Source organism: Balaenoptera acutorostrata, chromosome 2, assembly GCF_949987535.1.
Source record: "Balaenoptera acutorostrata chromosome 2, mBalAcu1.1, whole genome shotgun sequence".
Classification (NCBI taxonomy): domain Eukaryota; kingdom Metazoa; phylum Chordata; class Mammalia; order Artiodactyla; family Balaenopteridae; genus Balaenoptera; species Balaenoptera acutorostrata.
The window spans coordinates 39,025,647-39,044,775 of NC_080065.1; the positions used below are offsets into that span (position 1 = coordinate 39,025,647).

At 44.6% G+C, this 19,129-nt stretch overlaps 2 pseudogenes; one reads left to right on the forward strand and one right to left on the reverse strand.

Moving 5' to 3' along the window:
• Window positions 1–4,446: 4,446 nt before the first annotated feature.
• On the forward strand, window positions 4,447–6,427 carry LOC103003384 (alpha/beta hydrolase domain-containing protein 17C-like; annotated as a pseudogene).
• A 12,083-nt stretch (window positions 6,428–18,510) lies between these two features.
• On the reverse strand, window positions 18,511–18,922 carry LOC103003671 (histone H3.3C-like; annotated as a pseudogene).
• Between the last annotated feature and the right edge of the window lie 207 nt (window positions 18,923–19,129).

Genomic DNA, 19,129 nt, shown 5'->3' on the forward strand with positions numbered 1-19,129 from the left:
AAGAAACTGAGAAACTAGCGATCAGCGGCCGAGAAACCTCGGGGTTGGAGGAAGGAACGGTGCAGCCGCCTACAGGACACCCACTGGGTGCAAATTCGCATTGTGTCGGGAAAACGGCGGCCCGTTTCGCTCCTAGCGAAAACGCCAACGGAGCGCCAGGTGGGCGCGAATCACGGTGCCGCGACGCTGAACCGGCTGGCCACGAACGGAGCGGTGCTAGGACCGAGAAGGCGACGGCACAGAGGACCCAGGCCCACGCAAGGGAGAACAGTTCCCTTTGGCGCCGTGAGGGTGGCGGCCAAAATGAAAACGGCCGCTCCGCGCTGCTGGCGAAAGTGCGGCTGAGAAAACGCGGACTGGGCGGCAGGAGCCGGGCCCCGCCCAGCACCCGCGGCGCGCGGAACGGGGCGCTGGCGCGGCCGAGACCCAGCGGCGCTCCTCCGCTCCCGGGCGCAGGCGGCCCAGGGAGCTGCCGCTGAGCGCAGACACACTCAGGAACTCGGTAGAAAACTACACGTAAATTAAAATACTACAAATGCATAAGAAATCCTAAAATGCAGATACAAGCGAAAACAAAACAACAGCAAAACACACCGGAAAAGAACTTTTACAAGCCAACCGTTCAGAGAAACTAGCCCTACAAGAAACAAACAGCAAAACACCGTTGAAAGGGGCAGTCCTAGGATTAGATGATCGCTGTCACTCTCGCTAAATCGGTGTTTGCCACGCTCCAAAGCGCATTCCCGGGCACACTCCGACTAGCATGCGAGTGAAATGGGCAGCATAGCTAATGCGGAACTCGCTATTTGAAACCGGCTCAAAGCAAGTGCATTGCTGCCAGCCACCCGCTGCGAGGGATGGAGAAGGCCGCGGGGCTGCGACCCTGAGAAAGCTCCGGCTGCACTCTAGTGGAAACTACTTCTGAGGAAACGCCGGCCCAGTGCACTTGCCGGGGCCGCGACCGACCAAACACTGACACAGAGCACCTAAGGCTGCCGGGACCCAGCAAGGCAGGCACAGCGCAGATAGCGGCGTTGTGGCCAAAGTCAAATGTCCGTTTTGGCGCTTTCGAGGGTGCTGCCACCTAGAAACTGCGGACACTGAGAACTGAGCCGTGCTCACACCGGGAAATATGGGAGTTGCAGGTGATAAGATGAGGTGAATGAGGTGGGGTGAAATGAAATAAAATAGAGACCAGGTTTGAAAAACCCCCTAGCAAACAAAACCGAATAAGCCATGTAAACAAAACTAAATCGCGTTTATTTTAAAACATAAGGAAAATTTAACTCAAGCTATTTCTTGTAAATGCCTTTGAAAATCATTTAAAACCAAAACCAAAAAACCCTTGTCTTACTGAAACGGAATAAGATAATCACTTTAACCAATCCCCTGCCCTCTGGATACCCCCATTGTATTTAATAACCAATCATTGTAAAGGTCAAACGACTTCCTCTTGTTTATTTTATAAGCTTCCCGGAGATGTCAAACCTTTGAGCTTCATAAGAGTTTTCAGTTTGAAATCTAATTTTTTGCGAACAGTTTGTTTCTTCCTCAATATCCAGTAAAACTCCGAGTTTTCTTTTAACAATTACTGTCGTTAAAAGTAGGATGGAAAGACGACCCCTTAAGAATCCGGGGGCTGGTGAGTAACTGGTGCTGGAACCCATTGTGCTCACTGATTTGTGACTGATCTGGGAACCCAGCTCTACTCCCTTTGTGTTGAGCTCTCCAATTCTGTTGAGGGACCTTTGTGGAAGCTTCTTGGTAAGTCACCCTGCTCTGTTCAAAAGGGGGAAAACTCGTGATTCCATGGTTTTTGAACCGCTGTTGAAAAACGGGCAGAGTTAAGTTGCCTTAGGGAATCTAAAGGCAAAGATGGGTTCTACTTGGTCCAAAACGGGAAATACAATCTTGTGCCTTTTGGGAAAATGGGTGAACGATTGGATGATTAAATTTAAACATAAAACTCTCTCTCTCCCTTCCTGCACCCTTTTTGGCCTCCTCTTTCCCTCCCTAATGTGCATCTGTATCACACATCAACCAGACCTCCTCAAAGACGGGAATGCCTGCTCCACAGCAAAGATTTTTTTTTTTCTTTTTCTGACGCTAGCAATGCAACTTCTTAAAGATTATCATTCTTACACAACTCTATAGGGGGTCATAGTGACATACCACTTGCTTAGTATGTGTGTACCTGGACAATGTATTTTTGGTGAACTTTATGTAAAATGTCAGCATGTCATTTTGTTGTAGGATCCTTTGTCTCGAAAATGTTTATGACTGTGCCTTCTAACAGGAGGAACAGTTCTCAGAGCTTCTCAACGTCTGTCTCCTGCGTTATAATCCCGTTTGACTTGAATCAAAATTCTCTTTTGCTTCTTATCTTGATTCTTAATTGAATTTCCGTCAACATTTGCTTGGCATAGTTGGCAGGATATCAGAGACACCCACCAGTGGAAACCTGGAGTCTACCCCGAACCGGTGCTTGGTACCAGCCCCAACCCTTTGAGCCCCACAGGCTTCTAGGTATTCCTCAGGTGCTTTGGTGAGTTCTCCTGATGTCTGGACAAAATTGCTTTAAATGACATCCTAAATTTTACTCAAGCTATTTTTCTTGGGTCTTGGAGTCCCAGGGAGGTACTGACATTTCCTAGGCAAGGACCTAGGGGGAATTTTAGAGTGAACTGGCTTGGCTGGCTTTTTAAGTTTTTGGCTAAGTTGGAAAGATTGTGTATATGTGTATATGGTGTATATGTTGTATATATGTTTGCTAGTGAAATGAGAGACTTAGCCTGCAGCTCAAAAGAAAAGAGACCCTTGCTCCTTCCGGCCACAAGGCATTCTCAGGCAACTGAGAACCTAGCGAAAGTGTCTGAGGGTCAAGCCTCATGACTAGCGGTGGTCCCACAGGGGATCCCACTACAACCATTAAATAAATTCTGCTCATGGGGATGCACAATAATTATGGCTGATCACCCAGTGCTCCAAGCACTCACGGCAGTTTTAGACTGTCAAGAGGGAGAAACCGAGACACATAGAAGAGTGGAACCAACCCCAGGGTAACTCCTTGGGGAGCTAGACTCAGAAGCAGCACACATGGGATTCATCACACTGCCCTGAGAAATTTGTTCAGATCATATCTAAATTAGACTACCAAATTAGTAATGGGAAAACATGCTTCAAAGGCTCTACAGCTCCCTGATGGACAGCCAGCCACTGGAACTCCAGCTGGCTTCATGTACAATTGGAACAAAGCCAACACTTGCAAGTATTATCTTAACTCTTAAATGGCCAGGATAGAGCTCTTTTGACATTCCAAAACTGTTTTTTTCATAAGCAGAGAAAGCGAGCTTGATAAAACATGTTCCCAAAATTCTGACTCAGAGAATAAAAGTATTCCTAGGGGAAAGCTTGGATTTATAATACTTATCATGCCCTTGAAATTTAAACACAGTGCTCATCGCCTGAGACTACAGCTTTGGCTAAATTAGAACTTAAAACTGAGAGAATAAAAGGGAAAAGAAACCTTTTTAAACTCAAGCAGGAAAACTATGAGAGCTCTGTGTCTTTCTGGATATTCATATGTCTGTGTGTATGTTATAAATATAGTATGTGTCTACCTTCGGATGGTGTTATCAAAATTAATTTGTTAAAAGAGCTCTGTTGACTTAAAAATAAGCACTTACAAATCAAATATTTCTAAATATAACATAAACTAGCCCAAATTTTTTAAAGAATCACATGATCTAGGATTAATTTTTAATGAATAAAAATAAGATTAAGTTGATGGTTTAATTGATACAGACATGTCCTTAGAGTCATCAACATTTAGTACTTTTATTGTACTATACAATATACTATACTAAACCTAGGTTTACTGAAAATCAGTAAGCTCATGTTATCTCTGTTATAAAATTGGTCAACAATAAAATTAACTTGGTATGATATTTTCATAAGTAATGAAATAGAGATAAATAAGATAAAAGTTTTTGGGTGCGCTCTTTAGAAATAATGTTTTATATCTGCCTAAAAACAGTTTCTCCAGGTATTTGGTAACTTGAAGCTTTAGAGTTCTGCTAAATTAAGTTAAATGATGGAAATTCATTGAATGTCTAGATCTTTTTTTTTTTTTGGCCTTGCTGCTCGGCTTGTGGGATCTTGGTTCCCCCACCAGGGATCCAACCCGGGTCCATGGCAGTGAAAGCCGGAGTCTTAACCACTGGACCGCCAGGGAATTCCCTCTAGATCATTTTTTAATAAGATAAAATACTGAACATTAATTGCTAAAGGAATTTATGTTTACCTACTTTTGACCTCTTATTACCGAGACACAGAATATGTTCCAGACTACTAATAAATATATTTTCTGTTTTATTGATAGATTGTGTTATGAAGTGGAGTGTTTGTAGAAATTAATTTAAATCTAAAAACAGGAACCCTGGGTAACCCAAAAGTGGCGGTGGGCGGCGGGCCTGAGGGGGGTTAGGGGCGGCGCGCTGGAGCCGGCGTGTCAGCCGCAGCCGCGGCCCGCGGCTTTCTGTGCTGCGCGCGGGCCCCGGCCGCCTGCGCCTCGCCTGGCCACCCGGGCCGCAGTTGACCCGCCCCGGCTCGAAGCACCACGCCGGCCAGGCCAGCCCCGCCTCGCCCTTCCTGCGCCTCCCCTTCCGCTCCTCCTCCTCCTCCTGCCGCAGGGCCGACGAGCTGCAGCCGCCTTGCTTGGCCGCTCGAGGATGCCCCGATGCCCGAACCAGGCGTCAGGAGGAACGGCTTCTCGCCGGGAGAGCTGTGCTGGCTCTTCTGCTGCCCGCCCTGCCCGAGCCGCATCGCTGCCAAGCTGGCCTTCCTGCGGCCCGAGCCCACCTACACGGTGCTGGCGCCCGAGCAGCGCGGCCCCCAGCCGGCGCAGCAGCCTAGCCAGCGCAGCAGCAGCCCGAGGAGGGCACGGGCCTCGGCGCTTGCAGGCAGCTAGCGCGCCGACTGGCCGTACTCGCGGCGCAAGCTGGACGCCGTCGAGGTCTTCTCGCGCACGGCCCGGGACAACCGGCTCGGCTGCATGTTCGTGCGCTGCGCGCCCTCCAGTGGCTACACGCAGCTCTTCTCCCACGGCAATGCAGTGGACCTGGGCCAGACGTGTAGTTCCTATTGATGCATCGGCCTCCGCTCGCGCATCAACTGCAACATCTTCTACGACTACTCCGGCTACGGCGCGTCAGCTCGGGCAAGCCCTCTGAGAAGAACCTCTACGCTGATATCGACGCCGCGTGGCAGGCGCTGCGCACCTGGTATGGCCTAAGTCCTGAGAACATCATCCTGTATGGTCAGAGCATTGGGACCGTCCCCACTGTACACCTGGCCTCCAGGTATGAGTGTGCAGCCGTTAATTCTCCGTTCGCCTCTGATTTCTGGATTGCGTGTGGCTTTTCCCGATACCAGGAAAACATAGTGCTTTGATGCTTTCCCCAGCATTGACAAGATATCTAAAGTCACCTCTCCCGTGTTGGTCATTCACGGTACAAAGGACAAGGTCATCGATTTCTCCCATGGCCTGGCCATGTATGAACACTGTTCCCGGGCCGTGGAGCCCCTCTGGGCCAAAGGGGCCGGGCATACTGACATAGAGCTTTATGCACAATACCTAGAAAGACTAAAACAGTTCATATCTCACGAACTTCCTAATTCCTGAAGATGACTTGATTTTATCTCATCTACAAGAGTCCTCTGTTTTGCACATCCTTTAACTGGATAGCTGTCATGGCGTGATAATCACGAGGAAATAAATGCCCAGCTTTTCGGGCGTCCTAATCAGTCAAAGAGCTGAGGACATCTTGGTCTTTTGTATCTAGAGGTTCTACCACTTCACACATGTTAAACTGAACAGTTGTGATTTCCAGCTTCATTGCTTTGCAGAATGGGAATGAGAGCTGAGTGGGGGGACCGTTCTCTCGTGCTGTAAAAAGGATGCTCACACCCCTTTCTCTACCTAACCCATCACAGTAGGATTCATTTATGCACGACTCAAACTCTCTCCATCCGCGTTCTCAGTATTTGATCTGCAGCTCTCTTTCAGCCACTGGATTCAGGGGTCCAGTCCATTTGTGAAACTGTGATAGTGTAACTGGAAACCATTGTGATGAAAATTCCTTCGTTAATTTTTGTTAACATGCCGATCTTTCCCCCAAACAAATCAGTTAAAGGGTAATTTACTGGAACTGTTGTGAACAGCTTCATCAACTGGAACCATATAAATATAATATTTATAATTATTATAAATTATATTCTTAAGAATATTCTGGAATATTCTTAAACAAAAGGAAACTGGTTTTTTAAAAAAATAAATTTATTTATTTATTTTTGGCTGCGTTGGGTCTTCGTTGCTGCACACGGGCTTTCTCTAGTTGTGGCGATCAGGGGTACTCTTTGTTGCAGTGCGTGGGCTTCTCATTGTGGTGGCTTCTCTTGTTGCGGAGCACAGGCTCTAGGCGTGCAGGCTTCAGTAGTTGTGGCACACGGGCTCAGTAGTTGTGGCTCGTGGGCTCTAAAGCGCAAGCTCAGTAGTTGTGGCACATGGGCTTAGTTCAAGCGCAAGCTCAGTAGTTGTGGCACACGGGCTTAGTTGCTCCGCAGCATGTGGGATCTTCCCAGACCAGGGCTCGAACCCGTGTCCCCTGCATTGGCAGGCAGATTCTTAACCACTGTGCCGCCAGGGAAGCCCTGGGGGTTTTTTTTAAGAGTAAATTTATTACTAGTCCACAGAGTTTTAATATTTCGTTCGTCTGGTTGGTCTAACAAAGAACCTAGCCGACTGTCCTGTAAAGTCCTCCTTGTAGGCTTTTTTAAAGTACTCTACATATTTGCAATTACATTGTGCATAGATTCTTTTTTTTTTTTTTTTTCATGGCTGTATTGGGTCTTCGTTTCTGTGTGAGGGCTTTCTTCTAGTTGTGGCAAGCAGGGGCCACTCTTCATCGCTGTGCGCGGGCCTCTCACTATCGCGGCCTCTCTTGTTGCGGAGCACAGGCTCCAGACACACAGGCTCAGTAATTGTGGCTCACGGGCCCAGTTGCTCCGTGGCATGTGGGATCTTCCCAGACCAGGGCTCGAACCCGTGTCCCCTGCATTGGCAGGCAGATTCTCAACCACTGCGCCACCAGGGAAGCCCTGTGCATAGATTCTTAATGGGTAGTTTTCTTTTGTCAGTCTACAACAACAAACTGCAAATTCCTTGTTTGTAATGTAAATGATTGCCTACATTTTGTTAATATGTTTTTATTCCTATGTTTTCTATTAAAAATTTAATAACACTTCCAAGACAAAAAATTACAAGCTTATGCTTTGAAAAATTTATGTAATTAAAATTTCACTAAACTAATCTTTCTAGTTTAGGAGTTACTTGGGTTTTCACACTGGAGTTGCTCCAGTAAGCATCAGAAGTGTAAGATGGTTAAAATTGCTACACTACTTGATTGGTTGGGGGTTTGGGTTTGAGGGTTCTTTGGTTTTATTTTTAAAAATTTATTCCAAATTTAGAAGCCTTAAATGTACTGTAAGCCTCAGATCGTTGTACAGGTGAATTGCGGTTGGTTGCCAGTTTGTGTACTGTTGCTTGGATGCAGCACAGGGGTTGGTCATGGAATAAAGGATGCATGGATCAGAAAAAAATTTTTTTAATAAAAGAAATTTTAAAGAATTTAAAAAGGAACCCTGAAAAAAGAGTTTTATGCATGGTCAGGACAGACTAAGAATAGACTGAATTTAATCAAGTGAATGAATTTTGATAGTAAAGTTGTACAAAACTAGAACTTGTTTTTTCACTCTGTTAAGAGAAAAAAGTTTTCTTGAAATATTGATCTCTTTTGATAAATAGCTTGTAAAGTTTCTTTACTAACTCTTAAGCAATCTGTTGTAACTTTCTGTACTTGCCTTTGAAATCTTTTATTGTCACTTTGGTTAAATGACTATTGTTTCACAGCGACTATGATCCTACTTAGCCTAACGTTTAAAACCTTTTGATATCTTTGACAAACTTCCTCAAATCAAATTCTAAATGTTCTTTTGACCTCTAGTTAACTTTGGAATGTTTCAGAGGGTCCCTGAACACCTCAAAGAGAGATAGTAAACTAATTAGCCTTATTTGGTTATGTTAAATTACATGGGAAATATTGTCAAATAAGTAATGATAAAACTTCTTAGAAGGTTCTCATGTTCTAGAAATTATATGAACTCCCTAAAATTTGAAATGTTGTGGTATGTTCTCAGTCATATTTCTAGTTATTATTTTTAACTGTTGTATGTCACAGAAATAGCCAAATTTCCTTGACAACTGCATTGTAATCAGGTCTTTAACCATGTTTTTTAAGTCTTTTATCACTTACAGAGTTGTCTTACTCTGATGCTTTTACAAAAATGTTTGTAGATGACTTGCTTTTATGCTCTAAAACTAAATTTGATTCCGTAGCAAAAGGACTTCCACCTTGTATGGGGGCTGTTTTACTCTTATGTAAGACTACTGACGAAATAGCAATGGGGATGTTCTTTATTTATGTTCCACACTCAGTTGAGTCCTTCTAGACTCTCACCACACTCAGCACTTCTGTAAACCGACTAATTTCTTATGAAGTATTATTGCTTTCTGTGATAACCTTAAGCCTGCAACTTTGCTTCCAGAACTACAGGAAGAAGACAATCACGACTGCATTTTATTAACAGATTGTCTTCTTGTTCCCAGGAATGACTGACAAGAAGCTCCTATTGATAAGGCTAATCTAATTTGATTTACAGATGGGTTCTACTTAAAGGATAAGCAGGGGCATTATAGAGTTGGATATGCAATAACATTCACAGTGAATATAAGTGAAAGCTCTTATTTACCAGAAAAAGTCAGCACAACAAGCTGAATTAATTGCCCTAACCTTAGCTTTTCAACTTGCTAAAGACCAGCTAGCAAATATTTATACTGACAGTTGCAATGCCTTCTGGAGTGGCACACAACTTTGGAATGCTATGGGAACAATGAGGTTTTTAACCTCTTAAGGACAACCTAAAAAACGAAAAACAGATTGCAATTATTAACTGCTATACAACTGCCAAAAAAACAGCAATTATTAAGACACCAGGACATTCCAAATCCGACACTATGGAAGCTAAAGGAAATCAGCTTGCTGATGCTGCAGCGGAACAGGCAGCTTTAAATACTCACGCCATAAAGCCTTGAAATTTTCTGTCCACTGCTCTCTGTTAACCCTGCTAATCCAGTAAAAGATGTCATCTATAAGCTCAAGAAATTGCTACTAAAGAAGACAAACAGATACGGTAACAAAAAGGTGGAATTTTGACCCCACCACACAAATATGGTTTGGACCTAATTTTTAAAAAAAGCTGTAAGCGTCTGTTGGAGCACGATTGTCTATCAGCCTTTGCCAAGCATTCTACTAGCATAACTCCTAAAAAGGAAAGAAAGAACTGGGCTATTAAGACTGAGGGACGTGATGGATCCAGAGCAAGTAAGCAAAGACCCTGTTATTGGGGGAACAAATATTTGATCACCTAATGCTATCTAAAGATTAATGATCAAAAGGGGAAAATGAAAAAGGAAATTATATTTTAAGACAGGTAAAGAAAAGTTAAGCATAAAATTCTCTCTTCTGTCTTCATTTGAGCCTCCTCCCTCCCTAATACATCTGCATCACATATTAACCAGACCTCCTCAAAGATGGGAATGCCTGCTCCATAGCAAAGATCAATTTGTTCCTTTCTTCCGATGCTAGCAATGTGACTTCTTAAAGATTAGCATTCTTTCCAACTCTGTAGGTGGTCGTTGTGACTTACTGCTCGATGTGTTTGTGTTTACCTAGACTGTGTATATTTGGTAAACTTTATGTAAAACATCAGTATGTCATTTTGATGAAGGATCCTTGGTTTCAAAAATGTAAATGACTGTGTCTTTGCTAACAGTAGGACCAGTTATCAGAGCTTCAGACAGCCTGTCTCCCACATTATGATCCTCAGTTTGACTCAAATAAAATTGCCTTTTTTCTTCTTAACTTGATTGTTAACGGAATTTTCATCAACAATTGTAATTACTATAGCCACTTCGGGGAACTTTTACATGAGACCACTTTCAGGGTTCCCAGAAAAACAGAGAATCCCAGAAACTCTGGAGGCAATAGAATTCATTCTTTCATTTGTGTGCAGAAGCTACTAAAAGACAAAATGATTCCATAAATAGCTTCACTAAAAGAATCTTTATAATGGGAAAAAAAAACATTAGTAGAAAGCTTTGGCCATCTAAACGGGTAACGTTAACTTAATCCATCTCCCAGCATCACAGTCTTGAGTCAGCTAATCTTTTGAGTTTTGTATTATTGCACCTGACACATAGTTAAAAATTTAAAATAAAATCTACAATATGTACAAATCTACAATCTGTGTATGTCTATTTGTGTAAATCTGTTACTGTGTATCTAAAGGTTTATGTATATGTAAGTATGTATGTTATGTATGTGTGCTATGTTTAAAGATCTCTAATTGGCAAAAGAAAAATAAGTAATTATATAAATTACGTCATAAACTCTCAGAATTATAGAAACTAACCCAAAAGGTTTTTCAAGTTCATATGTCCTGGAATAATCTTTGGTAAATATAGGCTACTTTAAGTTTTTAGGTTTCAATAAAATGCCCATGTCTTCAGAATTGTAAAGATTACTATAAAGCAAACATAAAACTTTATCTACATGAGCTTACTGGTCAAATAAGCTCATGCTATCTCTATCTACCAAAATTTGTCAGCAAGAAAAGTAACCTAAGATGACAGTTAAATGTCTAATATCAAATCCAAACATATACATAATACACAGCAATGTAAGGAGCGATAAGTAACATAAATGTTTATACAAAGTTAAATGATGGATGTTCTTGAATATCTAAATCATTTCCAAATAAGCTAATATACTGAAAATTAATTACTAAATTAATTACTTAAAGGTGTACATAAAACAATACAAAATTTTAAAACTTCAGTACCTTCAATGAAGAATGGTAAATGAATGTACAATCCACCATGCTTCAAAATAACTAGAGCCAACCAAACCATTTAGGCCGCCTAGGCAATATTAAACCTACGTTATCTCATAAACATAAGCAACACTTGAATTTATGTTATTTCTTGAAAATGCCTCTGATAGGAATAAAAGAATGTCATCCTTCGGAAATGGAACAAGGTAATCACTAATAATCAAACCGTGCAGTCTGGACACCCCCCAAAGTAATTACCAAAATTTCAAAGGTTAAAAAAAGGTCCTTATTTTCACCGTAATCACATCTAGGCAAACGCGTTCTGTGAGAGAAAACCCTCGGGCTCAGAACAACCGCGGAAAGTGCCAACGGGAACAGGGGCTCCGTGCCACCCCAAGGGATACGACTATGAGATAGGCGTGGGAGGGCGGGGCTGCGGCGGTGCCAGGACCCAGTTAGCTCCTGGCCGAATTTAGGGGTTCTGCAGCGGAGAGCTTCGCCACGCCCCGCACTCCGATGGAACTGGAGGGTGAGAAACCGGCGGTTTCGGTGCAGCTTACCGCTTTTGCCAAGAAAACACCCGGGGCTGCTCAAGTAGCTGTGCTGTCGCCGAGAAAGAGTCAACCCGCCTGCGGCCCAGAAACGCGACCGGGTTTGGCGCGCTCCGTCGGAAACACTTCCGGATGGACGGGGAAACCGCCCTCCCGGTGCACCAATCAGAGACTCGACCCAGAAAACAGCGTCCCCGGACGCTTAAAAGTACCGGGAAGGAGCGAGCGCCCGCATAAAGCAACTACCGCTGCTACCAGCCGGCGAGCAATCTCCGGCTCCGCAAAACGGGCTGTACTGCCACGGGCAAACGACCAGCTGGGCGAAATAGCGGATATATCAATATTTTTTTTCCCTGCGCTCGCTGTCCAACAAGCAAGTTACAAGTGCTAAGTGACCAGAACTGCAACGAGAAACTCAAGGGGAAAGAAAAGCAAACATTGACAACGAACTCGGAAGTTAGGTCTTACTGCATTTTTATTACATGTAAGAGGGCAGGTTTTGTAACCCAGAATCTTTTCACGGGGCAAGTGCCCAAAACTCCGGCTGCAATCTCAGGGTTCCTAGGCGCCGAAGATGGGCCTGCAGCAGCCGCAGCTCAAGGTGCGCAGGGTGCGACCAAACCACTCCAAGCAGCCCGAGGGGAGCCGCTCGTGGCTCCACCAAGCGGGGACCGGAGGAGGGCGGCTCTCAGAAGGGGGCCCGCTGTCAGGAGTCTCGATGTCCTGCTGTCTGTTGCCGCCGGGTCTGACCGGCCTGGCCAAGGGAAGCTGCTGGAGCACGGGGCCGTCGAGTTCCTCGGCCCGGTCCCTCTCTCCTGCCGGGGTCAGCTGGGCTGGGCTTGGTTCCAAGGTGCTCGGGGCTCTGGGACCGAGTCTTGTCTTGGCTCCCGTCTGAGCCTAATTCAGCTCCAGCAGAGAAGAGTGCTGCATACAAAGTAGCTGCATGTGATGGAGAAATGCCAGAATTTCCCATTTGGACTCAGAACTGAGAGACAGTGCTCACGGAGGCAGGGGTCCTGGAATTCTGTTCTTCTCTATTCGTAGCTGGGCATGGGAACCCCAGTGCTTCCCCCTCCCACTCAGACCATGCCTTCCAAACCCTGGTGCTACGGCCACCAGCCTGTCCAGAGATGAGGACCCCATACTATAATGATAACCTCTGGGATGTATTTTCAAAATAATGCATCCATTCTATTTCTAAGGACTGCATAATTTTGGATTGTGCGGATGCATCATGTTTCTCAGTCCTTTACTGAAAAACACGTGTGTTTTTAAATATAATTTCTTGCTTATACAAGAAACGAAATTTCCAGTCAAAAGAGTATTGATGTTGAAATGTTTAATGCACGTTGCCATATTACGATTCTAAAGATCCTATCAAATTCATTCCTACCAGCGGTGTTTGGGAGTGACTAGTTCACCAACATTGGTTATAATGAAAAGTTTCACATATTAGCATATATTAGTCTAAATTATATCTCATTGTTTTAATTTGTATTTTTAAAAAATTTAGTGAGCCCAGTCTTATCTCTCTTGTTTGAAAGAGCTTTTTCTATTTATGGAATTTAACCTTTTGTAAAAAATTAAAATTATTCCCCCACTTCTTGGTCTTTTAACTTTTATTAGGGTTTTTTTTTTTTTTAAAGGGAGAGAGAGCAAAGACTAACATTTGTGTTCATCTTTTTCTTTTTACGCTCTGAATTTACATTCAGTTTTCTTTGGACAACTGGGAACAGAAGCCCAGGGCAAGGACAACAAGTGGTAAAATGCTAAAAGAATAAGAAAACCATATCATTAACTTTGAACTCCTGAGGTAGGAGCTGTGCAAAGTACTTCACATCCTCAATGGGAAACTATGGCTCAGAGAGTTGCCTCATCTATCTTTACAAAGTTGCAAGAAAGTAAGATGTGAGGAAATAGAATAAAACATCCTTAAATGACTACAGTGTCGCCTGCCAAACACACAGTTGCCAAATTCCCCCTCCATTCACATTTTTTTTCCTTGACCCATGATGTTTTCAGAGTAAAAATGTTACAAAAGGGACTTCCCTGGTGGCGCAGTGGTTAAGAATCTGCCTGCCAATGCAGGGGACACGAGTTCGATCCCTGGTCTGGGAAGGTCCCACATACCGCGGAGCAACTAAGCCCATGTGCCACAACTACTGAAGCCCATGGGCCTAGAGCCCGTGCTCCGCAACAAGAGAAGCCACCACAATGAGAAGCCCGAGCACCGCAACAAAGAGTAGCCCCCACTTGCCGCAACTAGAGAAAGTCCACGCGCAGCAATGAAGACCCAAAGCAGCCAAAAATAAAATAAATAAAATTTTTAAAATGTTACAGAATACTTAGAGGTTTTCCTTTCCCCCCCCCCCAAGTGGCCATTAGAAACATGATATTGAGCAACAGAGTAATCCTAATCTTTTGTTAAAGACACATTTTTCCCAAATGGTGCATACATTTACATTTATTACTTGTTTACAATAATGCATTAAACTGACAAATCTACCACTCAAAAAAAAATTATGAATTGACACAGTCTAATTTTCAACAGTTACCACATCAGAGATACATGATACTCGGTTCCTATTGTTCAATTTCTTTCATCACAGCCTGTGGATGAAAAATGTTGCCTACCCTATCAGCAAACAAAGGATGCTGCAGCCGTCAAGCCCTCAGGCACTACAGCCACCCCAGACGGTGAGTCCTGAGGGAATTCAAGATGGGAAAGAACAGGATACTGGCCTTAGATAGCTAAGGTGCATATCAAAGAAATGTTTTCAATGAGCCCAGACTCTTGCATCTTCCATACATAGAAAAGTGCTAAATTCACTAACTTGAAAAATCTGTTTTTTAAAAATTAACAGTAATCTTGTGATGTTCTGACTACCTGGTTTTCGTTGCAAAACTCATATATCCTCTCATATAGGCGCTCTCCTTACTTATATCCTCTCATATAGGCTCTCTCCTTACTTCTCTGGAGCAGTCCCTCAAAGCTATTTGAGAGGCTGCTTCTCCAGCTTGAAGTCCTCAGAAAGTCCACTGAATAAAACATAATTCTCAACTTTTATGTTGTGCATTTTTTTCAGTCTACAAGCTCCACTTACATGCTGTTTTTTTTCTTACCTTCTCCCTGTTCTATACTATTTCCTCTCAACCCTTCTCATTCATATTCTCAAACCTTCCTATACTCTGATCTTAAATTAAAAAATTTTTTTCCTGGAATTTTCCTTTCTTTGTGCTAGCTTATTCTTGTTCCTAGGATTCCAAAGTTTAGCAGCCTTCTGGTTTTTCTTTGCTGTTTCTATTCCACAAGCCTATTCTGTTGAGCCCTCCCATCCCGTGTGAGTAAAACCAGAGGCATTGTCCAATGAATGGTCTCAGCGGAAATCCCAGGGCTCCTAGGAGCTCAGACGGCGGAGGCAGAGGCTCCGCTTCCAGCAGCACTGGGACGGGTGATGGTGGCTCCTTGGGGGCAGGAGCTGAGCTATGAGGCTTGGAAGGGTCCACACCACGAGAGATCTCAGGCTCCAGTGCTCAGCCCCCGGAGCCGGGCGACCCCGCCAGGAGAGGTTCTGAGATCCGTCATCAACGGGTCTCCGCGGCGTCCGCCTCTCCTGGGGTCGCCTCTTATGGATCCTTACGGGTCGCGGGGGTCGGCCCCCGGCCGTCTCTGCGCCCCGCCACTGGATGCGCTGCGATCTGGGTCTGTGTCGCCGACAGTTGCAATGCACAAGCCCAGAGACCGGAAAACAATTCTCACTGGAGGTCCCAAGAGAGCTGGCTCACCGTGGGATAGGATCAGAAGCCGAAACCCCAGTCCTCCTGGCTCCCACATCCCAGACCATCCTTTAGGCGTCCCCTCCATGGCCATTCCCCTGGGCAGGGACCTGCGCTTCAGTCTCTACTCCAGCACTACTAGTATGGAGCTCTGTGTCAGCTGGTCTGAGAGCTACGTGCTGGAATAGAACTTCCCGGTGGTGAGCAGCGGGCCTGGGGTTGCGCAAAAGAGTCGCCAGCGCCGAAGACGCTCCCAGCCTAAAGATCGATAGATTCTGGACCCCGCCCGAGCCACCTCTCTTGGGATCACCTGGATTTAAACTGCAAACTGCTTTCCAGTCTCTGCGAGCTTCTGCGTTAGGGTTCAGAAACCAGACCATCTCCAGGCGGGGCGCAGAGCCGCCAGCCCAGGACGGGATGCCCGCGACCCACCAGGAGCCAGAGGAGCCCCCGGGAGAGGTGGCCGCCGATGACGAGGAGCTCCGCAGCCACGGCCAGGCAGCCTCCCTCAGCAGGTGACGCTGCTTCCTAGGATGAATGAGTGGAACCCTAGCACCCTGACGGCGGGGACCCCTCGGAGCATCGCCCTGCTCCTGCCCCGGGAGCCACCACCGCACGTCCCAATGCTGGTGGTAGCGGATCCTAAGCTGCCTCCATCTTCGGCACCTAGGAGCGTGAGATTTCCGCTGAAACCCTTCCCTGGGTGATCCTCCGCTACGGATATTGCAGCAACATCCCTCCGTTTGCTCACACGATGGGCGACGTTGTGTCTTCAAAAAATGTGTACCCATTTTTCCGCTCTTTTAATAAAATTGTCCATAAATGCGAAATTCTTCTTTCTCAGATCTATTCCTACTTTGTAGACGATGGAAGAGGTGCAGGGGTGGAGGTGGCTGGTGCTCTCGCTTTCCTGGGTGTGAAGAGGGTGGTGGAGTCCCCTGTGCACACGGAGGTGGCCAGGTGGCTGCTTGTCAAATTTGCAGACTTGCACTGGTCGTCTAGGAGATCCAGCAGACAGGATCTCTGAGAAAGTCACTGGGTCTGGGATCTACCCCAGCTAAGTATTCCTGTACCTCCTAGGGTCCTAGCCCTCCTCGGGGGCCTTTCTGAAATCTTCCAGGTGCTCTGGCATCTCTACCTCATTCCTCTGGCTTCTTAATGATTTGCATCAAATTAGTAGTCTGCAAATGAAAAGGGGTAGGGGACAGATCTCTGATCCTGACTTTTGCGAGGGTCATGCTAGCATGGACTTCCAGAAGCTCTTTCCTCCTCTTGGTGTGTGGGCAGGTGCCCTTCCTAGCCCTAGGCTTGGTGTGTGTATGAGGTGGGTGTCCAGAGTGGCCAGTGGCAAAGGAGTTCCAATTGTTGGTCTCAAAGTCAGCCTTCAAATCTGGGACCAAGACGAATGTGGCTCTGGATTCTGGTTCAGCTAGAAACCTTCCTCTTGGATAATTTTCCTTCTGGGTCTAGCTAAGGAGCTGCTCTTCCATCTTCAGTTTCAATTCCTCTCCATTCCCTGCGCCCCTCATCTACCACCACTCCTGGCCCCTCCCCGTATTCAGACTCCTGATGCCCCAATCACTGGGCTACTTTAGTGACCAGCAAAGATCAGAGGAGCTCCTGGCTTTGTCCTGGGATCCTACATTAATTAAAGTAACACATACAAAAAAAACAAAACGTCATTATTTAAATATTTTATTTATTTCTTGATGGAAATACATGTACAAAGGGAAAACTGTAAAAGTTCAAGATGAAATATTGTGAGGAATTTTTCTCCTTTTTCCTTTTTTCTCATTGAAAAATCATGATCATAACAAAACAAACATCCTCAAAATACCCTGAACGCAGAAAGTAAACTTCAAAAATATATATTTCATTCAGGGCACCTAGATTCATTTTTAAGAGGTTAATTAAAGAAAGAAGATTGTAATAAGTTAGTTAAGGATGAAGATGAGTGTGCTGTCACTGTTTTATTTATTTTATGCTTTTTAGGAAACAAACAGAACCCTGGAATTGTTTACACATGCGATTTATTAGACAAAGAAGATAACTGAAATTTGATGGAAAAGGAAGACGCAGACATCAGACTGAACATTCCTTGGGAAAAGACTCTGAGAACCACACTGTAAACTGGCCCCTCAAAAGAGACACTGTCAGAAATCAAAAAAAAAACGCTGAATCAGAACACCCACCATAGCTGCTCTCTTCGGAACCGTGCAGCTCATGGCATGAGGTAGAATATTGGGTCGTACCAAATATGTGGGGAATGTATGCATAGAGTAATCTTTAATCCTCCTGCACTGTTGTGTGTCAAGGCTGCATTTGGTCCCGGTGAATTTAAGGTTCTTGTCGCAAAAGAATTCGGAGATGAAGCAGGGAGGTTAAGAAAGTAAAGTGAGATTTTATTTAAGCAAGAATACACTCTCAGAAGGAGAGCGGGCAGGTGAGGAGCGGCTGCCCTGGGTTTCTTTGGCAAGCTGGTTATGAGGGGCTTACAAATGAAGGGGCGGAGTATTCACTGGGGAAGGAGGAGTTTGGGGGTCATATTCCGTGATTTTCATCCCAGCTCCGTCTTCCCGAGGGGAGGAGGGCTTTTTGTCTTTATTTAGCTTAGATCAGAAGTGTCATGGCGTCGGTGCATGATGGGTACTTTTCTTAAATATAGTTTAATGTATTTTAATAGCAAACTTACAGGAACAGCACAGAAGACAGACAACAATAAAAACATGTACTTGCATGTAGGACAACTCAGAAAAGTATAGTGAATGGATGGAATCTACTGTATGATAAAAATGCTACAAACACCATTTAATTTCAGTCGGTAAGAAATTTACTTGTTTTAAAAAAATCCAAATGCTGGCATTGTCCAGAAAAATTTAACAGGTTTATTTATAATTGTTATAAAGTTGAACTGCTGGAACTTGTTCATTGAAACATTTTGACCTGCATTAATGCTTTATGACCCCGCATTTATGTTAAAAATTCACACATAAATGAAAATGGAAAAACTGCCAATATTTTATTTCTGTCCCCTATCTTTCCACTTGCAATCATATACTTAGGTACCTGTTGTCCCCGTGGGGGAAAAAATATCTAACGTTCAGAACTACCAATAACAGGAAGAAGAGAATTTTTTTTAAAAGAATGAAGTGTTTCCCATCTTAGTGGATTCTTAAGCACGTTCTCCACATACGCGGCGCGCTAGCTGGATGTCTTTTTGGCATGATTGTTACACGTTTGGCATGGATAGCACACAGGTTGGTGTCTTCAAAAAGGCCAACCAGATAGGCCTCACTTGCCTCCTGCAAAGCACCAATAGCTGCACTCTGGAAGCGCAGATCTGTTCTGAAGTCCTGAGCAATTTCCCGCACCAGACGCTGGAAGGGAAGTTTGCGAATCAGAAGTTCAGTGGACTTCTGATAACGTCTAATTTCAGGGCATGCCCCAGTACCAGGCCTGTAACGATGAGGTTTCTACACCCCTCCAATAGAGGGCGCACTCTTACCAGCGGCTTTGGTAGCCATTTGCTTCCTTGGTGCTTTACCACCGGTCGATTTGCGAGCAGTCTGCTTTGTAAGAGCCATGGTATAGAGACTTCCTTACTTACCCCACTTCACCTTCAGCTGGAGCTCGGGGAGCTAGAGAAGGCGCTAGGGTTGGAGAGCGAACGGCATCGCAGCGGTGGCTGCGAACATAATTGAAAAGATGATGGGTACTTCTTATCTGCAAGGATAATTTTATTGTAATGAGAGCATAACGAGCAACAGGTTACATTCAGGTGCAGGACATTC